The 17,684-nt window shown below is 34.0% G+C and overlaps 4 non-coding genes across 4 annotated transcripts; all 4 read right to left on the bottom strand.

Moving 5' to 3' along the window:
* Positions 1-252: 252 nt before the first annotated feature.
* Positions 253-4,196, bottom strand: LOC138914305 (large subunit ribosomal RNA). Its single transcript, XR_011420163.1, has one exon. It is a non-coding gene; the product is annotated as a large subunit ribosomal RNA (ribosomal RNA).
* A 398-nt stretch (positions 4,197-4,594) lies between these two features.
* Positions 4,595-4,773, bottom strand: LOC138914308 (5.8S ribosomal RNA). The gene has a single exon (XR_011420166.1). It is a non-coding gene; the product is annotated as a 5.8S ribosomal RNA (ribosomal RNA).
* Positions 4,774-5,396: 623 nt separating this feature from the next.
* On the bottom strand, positions 5,397-7,391 carry LOC138914301 (small subunit ribosomal RNA). Its single transcript, XR_011420159.1, has one exon. It is a non-coding gene; the product is annotated as a small subunit ribosomal RNA (ribosomal RNA).
* Positions 7,392-13,721: 6,330 nt separating this feature from the next.
* On the bottom strand, positions 13,722-17,676 carry LOC138914304 (large subunit ribosomal RNA). The gene has a single exon (XR_011420162.1). It is a non-coding gene; the product is annotated as a large subunit ribosomal RNA (ribosomal RNA).
* Between the last annotated feature and the right edge of the window lie 8 nt (positions 17,677-17,684).

The raw sequence follows: 17,684 nt of genomic DNA, 5'->3' as shown, positions 1-17,684 counted from the left end.
GATGACGATTCAGTTGCTACCTTAAGAAGTACATATACTTGCATATGTCTTCTTATTTGCATGTTTCGGACTTAGAATATTTTTATACGCGTCACTAATAGTATACGCGATACATTGGCTACCATTGTTAATATATTTAATAAAATTTATTTAAATATAATTATTATTTTATATATATATATTTTATATATATATATATATTCTGACTTAAAAAAGCCAACAAATAAACACAATTAAATTTATGTTTTATTATCGAATCATCAAGCAAAGGATAAGCTTCAGTGATCGCAGTAGGCAGCTGCTCAACCACTTACAACACCTTGCCTGTTACAAAGTCGTTTACAATTGATTCTAGGCTTTGTCATTGTATTAAATAATGCTTTTATATGTAACTATAGCGTCATCAGTTGATCGAAGATCCTCCAATTTACTATGTTACAAAATACATTGGCATCACATCCATTGTCGTTTATAAAGTAAATTATAAACTTTAAATGGTTTAGAAGCCATACAATGCAAATTGCCCCTTATTTATCATTGCAGTCCAGCACGGATACGACCTTAGAGGCGTTCAGGCATAATCCAACGGACGTAGCGTCATACCACTGTTCGCTCGAACAAGTATTGTGCCATTGGTCCGTACCTGCGGTTCCTCTCGTACTACGCAGGAATGCTGTCGCAACAACGTTTTGTCATTAGTAGGTAAAACTAACCTGTCTCACGACGGTCTAAACCCAGCTCACGTTCCCTTGCATGGGTGAACAATCCAACGCTTGGTGAATTTTGCTTCACAATGATAGGAAGAGCCGACATCGAAGGATCAAAAAGCGACGTCGCTATGAACGCTTGGCCGCCACAAGCCAGTTATCCCTATGGTAACTTTTCTGACACCTCTTGTTAAAACTCTTTAAACCAAAAGGATCGATAGGCCGAGCTTTTGCTGTCCCTGTGTGTACTGAACACCGAGATCAAGTCAGCATTTGCCCTTTTGCTCTATGTGTGGTTTCTGTCCGCACTGAGCTGGCCTTGGGACCCTCCGTTATTATTTGAGAGATGTACCGCCCCAGTCAAACTCCCTACCTGGCAATGTCCTTGAATTGGATCATACCTGAGTAATTGGAGTTATACCAAATTTTCAAATCAAAATACAAAATGCACCGTTTTATTAAAGAATTTGTTTGCGATTATATAACAAACTCGTGATACTTTGATCAAGAAGCTTGCATCAAAACCCAATACCATAAGATATAATAAATATATCCGTATAATGGCTAGGAAATGATACACGTTCCATTTAATCAGTAAGTAAGGAAACAATAAGAGTAGTGGTATTTCATTGACGATACCAAACCGAAGTCTAATATCTCCCACTTATTCTACACCTCTTATGTCTCCTTACACTGCCAGATTAGAGTCAAGCTCAAAAGGGTCTTCTTTCCCCGCTAATTATTCCACCCGTTCCCTTGGCTGTGGTTTCGCTAGATAGTAGATAGGGACAGTAGGAATCTCGTTAATCCATTCATGCGCGTCACTAATTAGATGACGAGGCATTTGGCTACCTTAAGAGAGTCATAGTTACTCCCGCCGTTGACCCGCGCTTACTTGAATTTCTTCACTTTGACATTCAGAGCACTGGGCAGAAATCACATTGTGTCAACACCCGCTAGGGCCATCACAATGCTTTGTTTTAATTAGACAGTCGGATTCCCCAAGTCCGTGCCAGTTCTGAATTGATTGTTAATTGATAATCGTTATAATTAATAAGAACTAATTGGTTTGACCCAATTAGTATTCTTAAAAATTTTAGCAAGAAAGTTCCACAATTGGCTACGTAACTAACTATCCGGGAACAAGTAACTAACATAAATGCTAGAAACTCTATTTACCCAGAACGAGCACATAAACCATGTTATTGTTTCCCAATCAAGCCCGACTATCTCAATCTTCAGAGCCAATCCTTATCCCGAAGTTACGGATCTAATTTGCCGACTTCCCTTACCTACATTATTCTATCGACTAGAGACTCTTCACCTTGGAGACCAGCTGCGGATATTGGTACGGCCTGTTGAGAAGTTTGCGTGTCCCCACCATAAATTTTCAAGGTCCGAGGAGAAAATATCGACACAACAGTATATGTCATGCTCTTCTAGCCCATCTACCATATCTCTCTGCGAAAGACTTCCATGGTAGTACGGCTATAAAACAGAAAAGAAAACTCTTCCGATATCTCTCGACGGCTTCTTTATGGTCGTTCCTGTTGCCAGGATGAGCACGAGGCCCATATTTAATAACAAACGGATACTCAACAGGTTACGGAATTGGAACCGTATTCCCTTTCGTTCAAAATTATTCAAGTATATTATATTAGCTTGATTTGTATATATTGCGTTTTTGGTTTTACTTGAAAATTTTCGGCTTTCGCCTTGAACTTAGGACCGACTAACTCGTGATCAACCACTGTTCACACGAAACCCTTCTCCACTTCAGTCCTCCAAGGTCTCATTCGATTATTTGCTACTACCACCAAGATCTGTACCAATGGCAGCTCCATGCAGGCTTACGCCAAACACTTCTACGCATACCATTGTACCTTCCTACTCACTAAAGTTTCAAAATTTATATCACAAGTAATATAAATCATCTACTTTAGCGGTAATGTATAGGTATACAACTTAAGCGCCATCCATTTTAAGGGCTAGTTGCTTCGGCAGGTGAGTTGTTACACACTCCTTAGCGGATTTCGACTTCCATGATCACCGTCCTGCTGTTTTAAGCAACCAACGCCTTTCATGGTATCTGCATGAGTTGTTAATTTGGGCACCGTAACATTACGTTTGGTTCATCCCACAGCGCCAGTTCTGCTTACCAAAAGTGGCCCACTGGGCACATTATATCATAACCTTAAACTTCATATCAAGAAAGTTAAGGTTCTTACCCATTTAAAGTTTGAGAATAGGTTAAGATCGTTTCGACCCTAAGGCCTCTAATCATTCGCTTTACCAGATAAGATTATTTTATATAATATTAAAATGCACCAGCTATCCTGAGGGAAACTTCGGAAGGAACCAGCTACTAGATGGTTCGATTGGTCTTTCGCCCCTATACTCAATTCTGACAATCGATTTGCACGTCAGAACTGTTTCGGTCTTCCATCAGGGTTTCCCCTGACTTCAACCTGATCAAGTATAGTTCACCATCTTTCGGGTCACAGCATATATGCTCAAGGTACGTTCCAGTTAGAGGCATAAATAATATAAATATCATTATACATAACTATATAGAACGCCCCGGGATTGTGTTAATTAGCTATAAATAGTTAAAAAACTAATCCCATTATTAGTCAAGTTAATTACGCTATTAGGTTTATATCCCAATAACTTGCACATATGTTAGACTCCTTGGTCCGTGTTTCAAGACGGGTCCCGAAGGTATCCTGAATCTTTCGCATTGTTAATCCTACAAGTGCATATAATAAACACAAAAATCAATGATAATCATGCCATTATATAATTCCGAAAAATTAACGCACTGTATTCATATAAATCTATCAGCACTTTATCAAATTAATAACATTTATTCTGTGTTAAAATGCAAGCAATTTAATTTGAATAAACTATAAGTTATATTTTATGATAAATTTGGTATGCTAATAGATTACAATGTCCTTATATGGAAAAAATGCACACTATTATCATAATATTGTTTAAATATTACAATTTTAATGATGAATTTTCCATAACGGATATTCAGGTTCATCGGGCTTAACCTCTAAGCAGTTTCACGTACTGTTTAACTCTCTATTCAGAGTTCTTTTCAACTTTCCCTCACGGTACTTGTTTACTATCGGTCTCATGGTTATATTTAGTTTTAGATGGAGTTTACCACCCACTTAGTGCTGCACTATCAAGCAACACGACTCTTTGGAAACATCATCTAGTAATCATTAACGTTATACGGGCCTGGCACCCTCTATGGGTAAATGGCCTCATTTAAGAAGGACTTAAATCGTTAATTTCTCATACTAGAATATTGACGCTCCATACACTGCATCTCACATTTGCCATATAGACAAAGTGACTTAGTGCTGAACTGATTTCTTTTCGCTCGCCGCTACTAAGAAAATCCTTGTTAGTTTCTTTTCCTCCCCTAATTAATATGCTTAAATTCAGGGGGTAGTCCCATATGAGTTGAGGTTGTATATAACTTTTATTTGCAATTAATTCTTTATATATAATGATAAAACATTTTATTAAATTCGTTTAAAGCTGACGTATATATATATTTATGGCTTTTATTTGTAACGAATTAACGTATAATAATAATAATGGCAACGTTTTTCATATTTCAAATCATTAATAAGAGACAATTCTAGATAATATTTTATGCTAGACATTTCTCAGTATTATTTGATTGAAAAAGAAAATATTCCTCTTCGTTTTTCTCAAAGTTTAATTACTATTGTGAGATAATGTTTTTCATATATTTGTTAATATTATGAATAAAATAATTAAATTATTTTTATCCAATAATATACCATATGCTTATAAAATTTTATTATAAAATTTGTATAAACAACTTAATTAGCATAGTCTTACAACCCTCAACCATATGTAGTCCAAGCAGCACTATAAAATTAATTAAAGTACATAACAGCATGGACTGCGATATGCGTTCAAAATGTCGATGTTCATGTGTCCTGCAGTTCACACGATGACGCACAGTTTGCTGCGTTCTTCATCGACCCATGAGCCGAGTGATCCACCGCTTAGAGTTTTATAATATTGGTTTTAAATTTGGTCAAATATGTTTTTATTGAAAGAAATTAAAAATACACCATTTTACTGGCATATATCAATTCCTTCAATAAATGTATTTATATACCTAAAATAAATGCTGCGAAATGTCTTAGTTTTATATAAACAATATATATCAAAGTATTATTTGTAATGGCATTTGTTTGTTAATATATATTGATAATTTTATATAAAACATTAACCTGAAACCAGGTACAACATTGTATATTTTAGGTTGTTGCATTATCCAATGTATGATCATCATCAAATTAGTTGGCCAATACATCTCGCAACGCGTGTATATTATGGTCCATATACACACAAAAGTTTATAATAAATATATAAAATATATTTTATTATATTAATAATTCGATTTGCTTGTTCGAATTTTATGTTTGTTTCTATTTAATTTATTTGTAATACTATTATATTATTACAATATTTCGATTTGCTTGTTCGAAATTTATTTGATCTTTTACTTTTAAGATCATATTTTTGGTATAATTATTATTATAATTATTATGTATATATATATATATATTGGTAATTTGTATTAAATTTGTATTAACAAATTTTTTTATTAACGGTAAGGATATTATACAATAATGATCCTTCCGCAGGTTCACCTACGGAAACCTTGTTACGACTTTTACTTCCTCTAAATAATCAAGTTCGGTCAACTTTTGCGAAACAACCGTAACACACAAGGCGTCACAGTGATCACGTCCGGAGACCTCACTAAATAATTCAATCGGTAGTAGCGACGGGCGGTGTGTACAAAGGGCAGGGACGTAATCAATGCGAGTTAATGACTCACACTTACTGGGAATTCCAAGTTCATGTGAACAGTTTCAGTTCACAATCCCAAGCATGAAAGTGGTTCAGCGGTTTACCCGGACCTCTCGGTCTAGGAAATACACGTTGATACTTTCATTGTAGCGCGCGTGCAGCCCAGGACATCTAAGGGCATCACAGACCTGTTATTGCTCAATCTCATTATTGCTAGACGCAATTTGTCCATTTAAGAAGCTAGTGTCCTTATAATGGGACAAACCAACAGGTACGGCTCCACTTATATAAACACATTCAAACACAATAAACATTTTACTGCCACCATGAATGAAGGCTATATAAGCTTCAACACCATAATCCTGAAGATATCTATTTAATATATTTGAGTCTCGTTCGTTATCGGAATTAACCAGACAAATCACTCCACGAACTAAGAACGGCCATGCACCACCACCCATAGATTCGAGAAAGAGCTATCAATCTGTCTTACACACTTATGTTCGGACCTGGTAAGTTTTCCCGTGTTGAGTCAAATTAAGCCGCAGGCTCCACTCCTGGTGGTGCCCTTCCGTCAATTCCTTTAAGTTTCAGCTTTGCAACCATACTTCCCCCGGAGCCCAAAAGCTTTGGTTTCCCGGGAAGCGACTGAGAGAGCCATAAAAGTAGCTACACCCAATTGCTAGCTGGCATCGTTTATGGTTAGAACTAGGGCGGTATCTGATCGCCTTCGAACCTCTAACTTTCGTTCTTGATTAATGAAAACATCTTTGGCAAATGCTTTCGCTTAAGTTAGTCTTACGACGGTCCAAGAATTTCACCTCTCGCGTCGTAATACTAATGCCCCCAAACTGCTTCTATTAATCATTACCTCTTGATCTGAAAACCAATGAAAGCAGAACAGAGGTCTTATTTCATTATCCCATGCACAGAATATTCAGGCATTTGAAGCCTGCTTTAAGCACTCTAATTTGTTCAAAGTAATTGTACCGGCCCACAATAACACTCGTTTAAGAGCACTAATGCAGGTTTTTAAATAGGAGGAACATATGAAAAAATACAAGTATTTAAACACATATAAGAACTCCACCGGTAATACGCTTACATACATAAAGGTATAGTACTAACCACAATTGTAAGTTGTACTACCCGTATGAAGCACAAGTTCAACTACGAACGTTTTAACCGCAACAACTTTAATATACGCTATTGGAGCTGGAATTACCGCGGCTGCTGGCACCAGACTTGCCCTCCAATTGGTCCTTGTTAAAGGATTTAAAGTGTACTCATTCCAATTACAGGGCCTCGGATATGAGTCCTGTATTGTTATTTTTCGTCACTACCTCCCCGAGCTGGGAGTGGGTAATTTACGCGCCTGCTGCCTTCCTTAGATGTGGTAGCCGTTTCTCAGGCTCCCTCTCCGGAATCGAACCCTGATTCCCCGTTACCCGTTGCAACCATGGTAGTCCTAGATACTACCATCAAAAGTTGATAGGGCAGACATTTGAAAGATCTGTCGTCGGTACAAGACCATACGATCTGCATGTTATCTAGAGTTCAACCAATATAACGATCTTGCGATCGCTTGGTTTTAGCCTAATAAAAGCACATGTCCCATAAGGTTCATGTTTTAATTGCATGTATTAGCTCTAGAATTACCACAGTTATCCAAGTAACTGTTAACGATCTAAGGAACCATAACTGATATAATGAGCCTTTTGCGGTTTCACTTTTAATTCGTGTGTACTTAGACATGCATGGCTTAATCTTTGAGACAAGCATATAACTACTGGCAGGATCAACCAGAATAATGTTTTCGTTCATATTTCATTCATATTTTTTGAATAGAAATTAGTAATATAAATATAATAGATTTTATTTCCATTTTATATGTTCGGTTTTTCTTAAATATTGATTTTAATTCAATATTTTTTTTTTGCTTTGTGAAATAATTCTATTTTAATTCGAATACGGCCATTTTTATATGGCATTCGTATACGTTCTTTAATTTTTACTTGTTTCGCCACTAATATAACAAGTTTATAATTGATGTTAAAGAAAAAGTACAACTTTTTTATAACACAATTTTCAATATATATTGTTCTTTCTATAAGTTTTTATTATATTATATATACATATTTCATTCTAAAATATCATTTTTGTTCAACATACATAATTATTGTATCCACACATGTACAATTTTTGTTTAACCAATATAAATATTGAGTTAAATCATTTGCATTTTGATGATAAATTTAAAATTTATCTTTTCCATATAACTCTCTGGTAATATATGATATAAAACCGAGCGCATATGAAATTATTTTGATCACTAATATTGCAATTATATTTTATTATAATGCTTTTTGTAAACACATTGTACCGGCAAGCGATACTCTGTGCCCAAACGACAGGGGATATAATAATTTAATATAAATTATCATATATACCTGCCACCAAAGATTAACGATAAAAGTCGGAAACAATTTGTTATTCTATATATAATAGAAACTTGACCTCTGTTTCACCTTATTATCATGGGTTTATAATATTAACCGCGTAGCCAAGTCTTAATTTCATTTAAGAAACAAATTTATACGGATAATATTTTGATTTTAATATATGTTGTTCTATTGATAACAAAAGTATATATTATAATATATTTTGTTCAATAGTAGATGGACTACTTACTGTACCATCCTTATTTTTTATTATTATTGATATACATTATATTGACAACAGCATATGATATTCATATGGTTTGTTCAATAATTAATTGGTGGACAACCACTGACCATCCTATAGTAGTTTTTGGCCACGACGTCTAAATATCGAAATTATTTAATTCCGTTTGCCACCCATACGATAGATATTAACTATCTATAATAATAATGTGTACGCATAAAATATTATATGTATATATATAGACCAACAGACAAGCACTTCACCCTATAGTAGTTTTTGGCCACGACGTCTATATATCGGGCATATTTAATTCTCTTTGCCACCCAACCAAAGATATTCACTTTTTTATATAAAGTATTATTTGATCATATTAATATAACCAATTATTTCTGCCATATTCATATAATTTCTTTATGAATTATTTTTTGGTCATATCCATATAATCTATATGCCGTATCCATATAATGAATACGGCATATCCATACAACTAGCCATATTTGTATGTCAATGTATATTTTATTATACATTTTTTTTCTTTATACATATAATATGGTATTTCCATATCGCTATAATTGAATTATATGTATAAGATATCATTTATATATAGCATTGCCAAAATAATATGATAAACATAAATTTTGAACAATACGGCCGGTCGGCGAGCACTGCCTCCCTATATATGTTTTTGGCCACGACGTCTAAATATTGGGTATTTTTCGTACTGCGGCCCCGGTGTATGTAAATTGGGCATATTTCGTACTGATGCCAACATATCTATATGACTCATTATTTTCTTCCATATCAATATAACTTCTTTTATTTCCATATTCAAGTAATTTCTTTATTTGCCATATCAATATAAAATATTTTTTGGTCATATGTATATAATCTATATGCCGTATCCATTTAATGAATACGGCATATCCATACAACTAGCCATATTTGTATGTCAATGTATATTTTATTATACATTTTTTTTCTTTATACATATAATATGGTATTTCCATATCGCTATAATTGAATTATATGTATAAGATATCATTTATATATAGCATTGCCAAAATAATATGATAAACATAAATTTTGAACAATACGGCCGGTCGGCGAGCACTGCCTCCCTATATATGTTTTTGGCCACGACGTCTAAATATTGGGTATTTTTCGTACTGCGGCCCCGGTGTATGTAAATTGGGCATATTTCGTACTGATGCCAACATATCTATATGACTCATTATTTTCTTCCATATCAATATAACTTCTTTTATTTCCATATTCAAGTAATTTCTTTATTTGCCATATCAATATAAAATATTTTTTGGTCATATTTATATAATCTATATGCCGTATCCATATAATGAATACGGCATATCCATACAACTAGCCATATTTGTATGTCAATGTATATTTTATTATACATTTTTTTTCTTTATACATATAATATGGTATTTCCATATCGCTATAATTGAATTATATGTATAAGATATCATTTATATATAGCATTGCCAAAATAATATGATAAACATAAATTTTGAACAATACGGCCGGTCGGCGAGCACTGCCTCCCTATATATGTTTTTGGCCACGACGTCTAAATATTGGGTATTTTTCGTACTGCGGCCCCGGTGTATGTAAATTGGGCATATTTCGTACTGATGCCAACATATCTATATGACTCATTATTTTCTTCCATATCAATATAACTTCTTTTATTTCCATATTCAAGTAATTTCTTTATTTGCCATATCAATATAAAATATTTTTTGGTCATATTTATATAATCTATATGCCGTATCCATATAATGAATACGGCATATCCATACAACTAGCCATATTTGTATGTCAATGTATATTTTATTATACATTTTTTTTCTTTATACATATAATATGGTATTTCCATATCGCTATAATTGAATTATATGTATAAGATATCATTTATATATAGCATTGCCAAAATAATATGATAAACATAAATTTTGAACAATACGGCCGGTCGGCGAGCACTGCCTCCCTATATATGTTTTTGGCCACGACGTCTAAATATTGGGTATTTTTCGTACTGCGGCCCCGGTGTATGTAAATTGGGCATATTTCGTACTGATGCCAACATATCTATATGACTCATTATTTTCTTCCATATCAATATAACTTCTTTTATTTCCATATTCAAGTAATTTCTTTATTTGCCATATCAATATAAAATATTTTTTGGTCATATTTATATAATCTATATGCCGTATCCATATAATGAATACGGCATATCCATACAACTAGCCATATTTGTATGTCAATGTATATTTTATTATACATTTTTTTTCTTTATACATATAATATGGTATTTCCATATCGCTATAATTGAATTATATGTATAAGATATCATTTATATATAGCATTGCCAAAATAATATGATAAACATAAATTTTGAACAATACGGCCGGTCGGCGAGCACTGCCTCCCTATATATGTTTTTGGCCACGACGTCTAAATATTGGGTATTTTTCGTACTGCGGCCCCGGTGTATGTAAATTGGGCATATTTCGTACTGATGCCAACATATCTATATGACTCATTATTTTCTTCCATATCAATATAACTTCTTTTATTTCCATATTCAAGTAATTTCTTTATTTGCCATATCAATATAAAATATTTTTTGGTCATATTTATATAATCTATATGCCGTATCCATATAATGAATACGGCATATCCATACAACTAGCCATATTTGTATGTCAATGTATATTTTATTATACATTTTTTTTCTTTATACATATAATATGGTATTTCCATATCGCTATAATTGAATTATATGTATAAGATATCATTTATATATAGCATTGCCAAAATAATATGATAAACATAAATTTTGAACAATACGGCCGGTCGGCGAGCACTGCCTCCCTATATATGTTTTTGGCCACGACGTCTAAATATTGGGTATTTTTCGTACTGCGGCCCCGGTGTATGTAATTTGGGCATATTTCGTACTGATGCCAACATATCTATATGACTCATTATTTTCTTCCATATCAATATAACTTCTTTTATTTCCATATTCAAGTAATTTCTTTATTTGCCATATCAATATAATATTTTTTTTGGGCATATTTATATAATGTATATGCCGTATCCATATAATGAATACGGCATATCCATACAACTAGCCATATTTGTATGTCAATGTATATTTTATTATACATTTTTTTTCTTTATACATATAATATGGTATTTCCATATCGCTATAATTGAATTATATGTATAAGATATCATTTATATATAGCATTGCCAAAATAATATGATAAACATAAATTTTGAACAATACGGCCGGTCGGCGAGCACTGCCTCCCTATATATGTTTTTGGCCACGACGTCTAAATATTGGGTATTTATCGTACTGCGGCTCCGGTGTATGTAAATTGGGCATATTTCGTACTGATGCCACCATATCCATATAACTTATTTTTTGTTCTATATCTATATAATTATCCATATCCACACTAGAATTTAGTATTTATCCCATATCCATATAAATCATTATTTACCATATCAATATAAATAATATTTTTCCATATTCATACTAGAACTTATTATTTCTTTAATATTCATATAACTCAATATTTTTTCATATCCATACTAGAACTTATTCTTTTTCCCATATCCATACTAGAACTTATAAATTTTCCCATATTCATATAACTAATTTTTTTCATATCCATACTAGAACATTATATTTTTGCCATATCTCTACAACTCATTTTATTCCATATCCATACTAGAACTTATTATTTCTTAAATATCCATATAACTTAATATTTTTCCATATCCATACCAGAACTTTTTATTTTTCCCATATCCATAGAACTAATTTTTTTCATATCCATACTAGAACCTAATTTTCTTCCTATATCCATATAACTTATTATTTACTATTACAATATAATTAATTTTTTCCATATCCATACTAGAGCTTATTATCTCTTCAATATCCATAAAACTCAATATTTTTTCATATCCATACTAGAACTGATTATTTTTCCCATATCCATACTAGAACTCAGTATTCTTCCCATATCCATACTACAACTTAGTATTTTTCCCATATGCATATAACTCATTATTTAGCATATCAATATAACTAATTTTTTTCCATATCCATACTAGAACTTATTATTTCTTTAATATCCATATAACTCAATATTTTTTTATATCCATACTAGAACTTATTATTTTTCCAATATCCATACTAGAACTTATAAATTTTCCCATATTCATATAACTAATTTTTTTCATATCCATACTAGAACATTAAATTTTTTGCCATATCTATATAACTCATTTTATTCCATATCCATACTAGAACTTATTATTTCTTTAATATCCATATAACTCAATATTTTTTCATATCCATACTAGAACTTATCATTTTTCCCATATTCATATAACTCATTTTTCCATATCCATACTAGAACTCTGTATTCTTTTCCATATCCATATAACTCATTTTTTTTTCATATCCATACTAGAAATTATTATTTTTCCCATATCCACATAACTCATTTTTTTCATATCCATACTAGAACTTGTTATTTTTCCCATATCCATATAACTCATTTTTTTCATATCCATACTAGAACTTAATATTATTTTCATATCCATATAACTCATGTTTGGACTTGGAATATTTTTATACACGTCACTAATAGGATGACGATTCAATCATCTATTTTAAGAGGAACATTGACTTGCATATGTCTCTTACTTGCATGTTCGGACTTAGAATATTTTTATACACGTCACTAATAGGATGACGATTCAGTTGGCTACCTTAAGAGGTACATATACTTGCATATGTCTCTTACTTGTATGTTCGGACTTAGAATATTTTTATACACGTCACTAATAGGATGACGATTCAGTTGGCTACCTTAAGAGGTACATATACTTGCATATGTCTCTTATTTGCATGTTCGGACTTAGAATATTTTTATACGCGTCACTAATAGGATGACGATTCAGTTGGCTACCTTAAGAGGTACATATACTTGCATATGTCTCTTATTTGCATGTTCGGACTTAGAATATTTGTATACGCGTCACTAATAGGATGACGATTCAGTTGGCTACCTTAAGAGGTACATATACTTGCATATGTCTCTTACTTGTATGTTCGGACTTAGAATATTTGTATACACGTCACTAATAGGATGACGATTCAGTTGGCTACCTTAAGAAGTACATATACTTGCATATGTCTCTTATTTGCATGTTCGGACTTAGAATATTTTTATACGCGTCACTAATAGGATGACGATACATATGGCTACCATTGTTAAATATATTTAAATAAAATTTATTTAAATATAATTATTATTTTATATATATATATTTTATATATATATATATATTCTGACTTAAAAAAGCCAAACAAAATAAACACAATTAAATTTATGTTTATTATCGAATCATCAAGCAAAGGATAAGCTTCAGTGGATCGCAGTATGGCAGCTGCTCAACCACTTACAACACCTTGCCTGTTACAAAAGTCGTTTACAATTGATTCTAGGCTTTGTCATTGTATTAAATAATGCTTTTATATGTAACTAGCGCGGCATCAGGTGATCGAAGATCCTCCCAATTTACTATGTTACAAATTACATTGGCATCACATCCATTGTCGTTTATAAAGTAAATTATAAACTTTAAATGGTTTAGAAGCCATACAATGCAAATTGCCCCTTATTTATCATTGCAGTCCAGCACGGATACGACCTTAGAGGCGTTCAGGCATAATCCAACGGACGTAGCGTCATACCACTGTTCGCTCGAACAAGTATTGTGCCATTGGTCCGTACCTGCGGTTCCTCTCGTACTACGCAGGAATGCTGTCGCAACAACGTTTTGTCATTAGTAGGGTAAAACTAACCTGTCTCACGACGGTCTAAACCCAGCTCACGTTCCCTTGCATGGGTGAACAATCCAACGCTTGGTGAATTTTGCTTCACAATGATAGGAAGAGCCGACATCGAAGGATCAAAAAGCGACGTCGCTATGAACGCTTGGCCGCCACAAGCCAGTTATCCCTATGGTAACTTTTCTGACACCTCTTGTTAAAAACTCTTTAAACCAAAAGGATCGATAGGCCGAGCTTTTGCTGTCCCTGTGTGTACTGAACACCGAGATCAAGTCAGCATTTGCCCTTTTGCTCTATGTGTGGTTTCTGTCCGCACTGAGCTGGCCTTGGGACACCTCCGTTATTATTTGAGAGATGTACCGCCCCAGTCAAACTCCCTACCTGGCAATGTCCTTGAATTGGATCATACCTGAGTAATTGGAGTTATACCAAATTTTCAAATCAAAAATACATAAATGCACCGTTTTATTAAAGAATTTGTTTGCGATTATATAACAAACTCGTGATACTTTGATCAAGAAGCTTGCATCAAAACCCAATACCATAAGATATAATAAATATATCCGTATAATGGCTAGGAAATGATACACGTTCCATTTAATCAAGTAAGTAAGGAAACAATAAGAGTAGTGGTATTTCATTGACGATACCAAACCGAAGTCTAATATCTCCCACTTATTCTACACCTCTTATGTCTCCTTACACTGCCAGATTAGAGTCAAGCTCAAAAGGGTCTTCTTTCCCCGCTAATTATTCCAAGCCCGTTCCCTTGGCTGTGGTTTCGCTAGATAGTAGATAGGGACAGTAGGAATCTCGTTAATCCATTCATGCGCGTCACTAATTAGATGACGAGGCATTTGGCTACCTTAAGAGAGTCATAGTTACTCCCGCCGTTGACCCGCGCTTACTTGAATTTCTTCACTTTGACATTCAGAGCACTGGGCAGAAATCACATTGTGTCAACACCCGCTAGGGCCATCACAATGCTTTGTTTTAATTAGACAGTCGGATTCCCCAAGTCCGTGCCAGTTCTGAATTGATTGTTAATTGATAATCGTTATAATTAATAAGAACTAATTGGTTTGACCCAATTAGTATTCTTAAAAATTTTAGCAAGAAAGTTCCACAATTGGCTACGTAACTAACTATCCGGGGAACAAGTAACTAACATAAATGCTAGAAACTCTATTTACCCAGAACGAGCACATAAACCATGTTATTGTTTCCCAATCAAGCCCGACTATCTCAATCTTCAGAGCCAATCCTTATCCCGAAGTTACGGATCTAATTTGCCGACTTCCCTTACCTACATTATTCTATCGACTAGAGACTCTTCACCTTGGAGACCAGCTGCGGATATTGGTACGGCCTGTTGAGAAGTTTGCGTGTCCCCACCATAAATTTTCAAGGTCCGAGGAGAAAATATCGACACAACAGTATATGTCATGCTCTTCTAGCCCATCTACCATATCTCTCTGCGAAAGACTTCCATGGTAGTACGGCTATAAAACAGAAAAGAAAACTCTTCCGATATCTCTCGACGGCTTCTTTATGGTCGTTCCTGTTGCCAGGATGAGCACGAGGCCCATATTTAATAACAAACGGATACTCAACAGGTTACGGAATTGGAACCGTATTCCCTTTCGTTCAAAATTATTCAAGTATATTATATTAGCTTGATTTGTATATATTGCGTTTTTGGTTTTACTTGAAATTTTCGGCTTTCGCCTTGAACTTAGGACCGACTAACTCGTGATCAACCACTGTTCACACGAAACCCTTCTCCACTTCAGTCCTCCAAGGTCTCATTCGATTATTTGCTACTACCACCAAGATCTGTACCAATGGCAGCTCCATGCAGGCTTACGCCAAACACTTCTACGCATACCATTGTACCTTCCTACTCACTAAAGTTTCAAAATTTATATCACAAGTAATATAAATCATCTACTTTAGCGGTAATGTATAGGTATACAACTTAAGCGCCATCCATTTTAAGGGCTAGTTGCTTCGGCAGGTGAGTTGTTACACACTCCTTAGCGGATTTCGACTTCCATGATCACCGTCCTGCTGTTTTAAGCAACCAACGCCTTTCATGGTATCTGCATGAGTTGTTAATTTGGGCACCGTAACATTACGTTTGGTTCATCCACAGCGCCAGTTCTGCTTACCAAAAGTGGCCCACTGGGCACATTATATCATAACCTTAAACTTCATATCAAGAAAGTTAAGGTTCTTACCCATTTAAAGTTTGAGAATAGGTTAAGATCGTTTCGACCCTAAGGCCTCTAATCATTCGCTTTACCAGATAAGATTATTTTATATAATATTAAAATGCACCAGCTATCCTGAGGGAAACTTCGGAAGGAACCAGCTACTAGATGGTTCGATTGGTCTTTCGCCCCTATACTCAATTCTGACAATCGATTTGCACGTCAGAACTGTTTCGGTCTTCCATCAGGGTTTCCCCTGACTTCAACCTGATCAAGTATAGTTCACCATCTTTCGGGTCACAGCATATATGCTCAAGGTACGTTCCAGTTAGAGGCATAAATAATATAAATATCATTATACATAACTATATAGAACGCCCCGGGATTGTGTTAATTAGCTATAAATAGTTAAAAAACTAATCCCATTATTAGTCAAGTTAATTACGCTATTAGGTTTATATCCCAATAACTTGCACATATGTTAGACTCCTTGGTCCGTGTTTCAAGACGGGTCCCGAAGGTATCCTGAATCTTTCGCATTGTTAATCCTACAAGTGCATATAATAAACACAAAAATCAATGATAATCATGCCATTATATAATTCCGAAAAATTAACGCACTGTATTCATATAAATCTATCAGCACTTTATCAAATTAATAACATTTATTCTGTGTTAAAATGCAAGCAATTTAATTTGAATAAACTATAAGTTATATTTTATGATAAATTTGGTATGCTAATAGATTACAATGTCCTTATATGGAAAAAATGCACACTATTATCATAATATTGTTTAAATATTACAATTTTAATGATGAATTTTCCATAACGGATATTCAGGTTCATCGGGCTTAACCTCTAAGCAGTTTCACGTACTGTTTAACTCTCTATTCAGAGTTCTTTTCAACTTTCCCTCACGGTACTTGTTTACTATCGGTCTCATGGTTATATTTAGTTTTAGATGGAGTTTACCACCCACTTAGTGCTGCACTATCAAGCAACACGACTCTTTGGAAACATCATCTAGTAATCATTAACGTTATACGGGCCTGGCACCCTCTATGGGTAAATGGCCTCATTTAAGAAGGACTTAAATCGTTAATTTCTCATACTAGAATATTGACGCTCCATACACTGCATCTCACATTTGCCATATAGACAAAGTGACTTAGTGCTGAACTGATTTCTTTTCGCTCGCCGCTACTAAGAAAATCCTTGTTAGTTTCTTTTCCTCCCCTAATTAATATGCTTAAATTCAGGGGGTAGTCCCATATGAGTTGAGGTTGTATATAAC

Source organism: Drosophila takahashii, unplaced genomic scaffold (assembly GCF_030179915.1).
Source record: "Drosophila takahashii strain IR98-3 E-12201 unplaced genomic scaffold, DtakHiC1v2 scaffold_178, whole genome shotgun sequence".
NCBI classification, from domain to species: Eukaryota; Metazoa; Arthropoda; class Insecta; order Diptera; family Drosophilidae; genus Drosophila; species Drosophila takahashii.
This window is presented reverse-complemented; position numbering and strand designations above follow the sequence as displayed.